Source organism: Larus michahellis, chromosome 21, assembly GCF_964199755.1.
Source record: "Larus michahellis chromosome 21, bLarMic1.1, whole genome shotgun sequence".
NCBI lineage: Eukaryota > Metazoa > Chordata > Aves > Charadriiformes > Laridae > Larus > Larus michahellis.
Window position 1 is genome coordinate 2,321,833 of NC_133916.1, and position 2,879 is coordinate 2,324,711.

Below are 2,879 nucleotides of genomic sequence, written 5' to 3' on the forward strand. Positions count from 1 at the left end.
GACGCAGCGTCTGCTCCTCTGCGCAATGCCCTGCTAACGTTGCTGGTGGCTTATCCTGAGCATTGCGGGTACTGGGAGCCTGGAGGCCAGCACTGGGGGTACTGGGAGCCTGGAGACCCTCTCTGGAGATTTCCAGCAGCCCCAGATGACTCCAGCTGCGGGTATTAGCTCAGCAGCGGGCCCGGTGGGGAGCGGGGTTGTGGCTTCCCTTCCTTCCTGGCTTTTCTAGCTCGCTTGGCTTCTCCAGGGCCGATCCATCCCCAGGAAGCATGAGGAAGGGGGGAAGGAAAACAGGACGGATGGGACCAGACGAGACCCGCCAGCTTGGGGGATGCCATCGGGGCACCGCTTGGCCATGAATGAACTCGTCCCCCTGCGGTGGCGGCTTTTCTGAGCAGCTCTGCACCGTCTGGAGATGTTGGTGTAGGATGTGGAAGAACATCTGCGACTGGGGCTGGAGGAGCAGCACTGCCCACGCTGGAGGCAGGAGGTGGCACAAGGGTTACCTTTGCCCAAAGTCCCTCCAGGACCTGGCTCGAGGGCAGGGGGGGGCGGTGGTGGAACATCCCCCAGGGGCGATGACCAGGACAATGGGACACGTAGGGCGGCTCTGACCCCAGCAGGGACGGAGGTGCTTCTCCTCATCCTCAGTGAGGGGGATGCAGGATTTTGGGAACATCACCCACCGAGCCCGGCTCGGGGTGACACCCAGGGATCTGCGGTACCCACATGTGGTGCTCACTGCTGTGATGAGCTGCCTGGCCTCAGCTTACCCCGGTGCCGAGCGGCTCTGGGCTTGGGAAGAGGCTCAGACCCCGAACCCAGGGAGAGGACACGTGTCCCCACTGCCGGACTGTGGCAAGGACAAGGTGCTGGCAGGCTGCTGTGAGCCCAGCTTGCCCCCAGGCCACCCCCAAGTGCAGAGGGGCCTTTTCCTCCCCCCAAAACCAGCAAAACCCCCAGGCAGCAGCAGCAGCATCAGACGCATCTTTGGGACTGCAGGTGTCGCACGGGGCCGGGCGAGCTGCTGGCCTGGAAAAGCCCCGGGTCAGGAGGCTGAGAAAGGGGCAGGATTCGGCTCCATCTGCCCCACAGGGGGCTGAGAGTGGGTCTGGGGGGTAGGGGGCAGAAAACCTCCCAGCTCCGGGGCCAGGGGCTCCCTGCAAAACAAACTGAAAAGGCTGATTCTGGCTCTTGTGGGGCTAGAAAAAAGACGCAGAGAAAAGAACCCAGATGTAAAATTAAAGCCAAACACGTGCTTTAAAAAAAAATAATCTTGAATTTCCAATGCCAGTGAGGCAGGGAGCCTTCGGAGCCTGGTGGGAGGCAGAGGCTGGTGCTGTCAGATGGGGGGGGGGAGGGGGTGGTTTTTGGGTGTCCCACCTCAAATCCGCTCTGGATTGGGGTGCACCGTGGAGCTGCTAACAGCGGCATCTTGCTGGGGTTCCCCGAGCGCCTCAGAAAGAAAACCAGAGAGCAGTTATCCCGGCTCCTAAAGACGGGGAAACCGAGGCACAGCACCGGCTCAGGAACAGCTCCTGGTCCTTCCAAAGGCAGACGATCACCACCGCCGTCCCCGCTCCAGCCCAGCCTCCTCCCGCTCCTAAATTGCTTTTATGGAGCAAAATTGCATCAGCGATGCCGTGGATGGAGCCAGATTCTCCCCTGGACTCAGACACCCTCCGCCGCTTGGTTGGTTTTGGGTTGGTTTTTTTTTTTCCTCCCCCCCCCCCCCCTTATTTTTTTTGGCTGCAGCCGGTGTTGCAGGACCCACAAGATGGCACTGTGTGACAGCAGCACGGGGACTCCGCCACCCGCGTCCTCGGGAGAAATCTGGGGTGCAGGCTCTACGGGGTGGTGGTGGTGGGGGGGGGTCAGGGGATGAGCTCGCTCCCCTTCCAGACAGAGGTGGCCGAAAGACGGGGCCACAAACTCCGTCCACGCAACCTGCGCAGCCCAAATATCCCCCGCTCGGCTGGCGACGAGCCATTTCGGCTGAAAAATTCAGGCCCGGCAGAGATGGACCTTGCCCACGGCGTGCGACAGCTTCTTCGGGAAGACCCACCTCCAGGAGAGCGTCCCGAAGGGCTGCCTGGGGTTCGTGCCCTGGGGAGCTGCTCTGCGGCACCAGCGCCTTGCAGTGCCGCGGGTGCCACCACCCACAGCCTGGAGCCAGACCCGTCACACCAAAAGCGTGAAGGGAAGAGGGCAGAGACCTTGTTTTGGAGCATCTAATGGTTGCTGAGGTTGAAGTTTTGGGGTTTTTTTTGTATTTTTTTTAATTGATGGGATGCTGGGCTGGAAGGACCTGGAGAGGTTGGGTTGTCCATCTCTACCCCGGTGCAGGATGGTCTCTCTGTAAAGTGAGCTGCAGTCCGCCTCCCTCTTCCTTCCCTCCATGGATGGAGACACCGCGTGATCCCAGCATCTCCCCAGCCTCTCTCCTTGAGGCCACACAGCCCTCTGAGCATCCCATGGCCTATTGCGTTTGTCTTGGTGTACCAAGCTGGGGACGGGTCCCATGTGCCAGGCTGTGGGCAGGGCCCAGAGCACTGTGCTGGGCCAGGGGGAGAGACAGTGCAGACACCATTGAGGGGGGGACCCAGAGACCCCTTATCATGACCTCAGGACCCACCCAAGGGCTGTGGCTTTCCAGGTTGGAGCTGATCCTCCTTGAGATCTTCCAGGTCCTGCTCTTCACTCCATCCTTTGCCTGGATGTTATCTGAGATGCTTCAGCCTTGCGGGAGGTCCCTGCAGAAGTGACTCCTTCTCGCTCCAGAAAGGCCCTTATTCATCAAGCTCTTTCTATTTTCTCTCTTTATCTCTCTCTCTCTTTTCTTTTTTTTTTTTTTTCATGGACATTAAAAATCTGAAGGC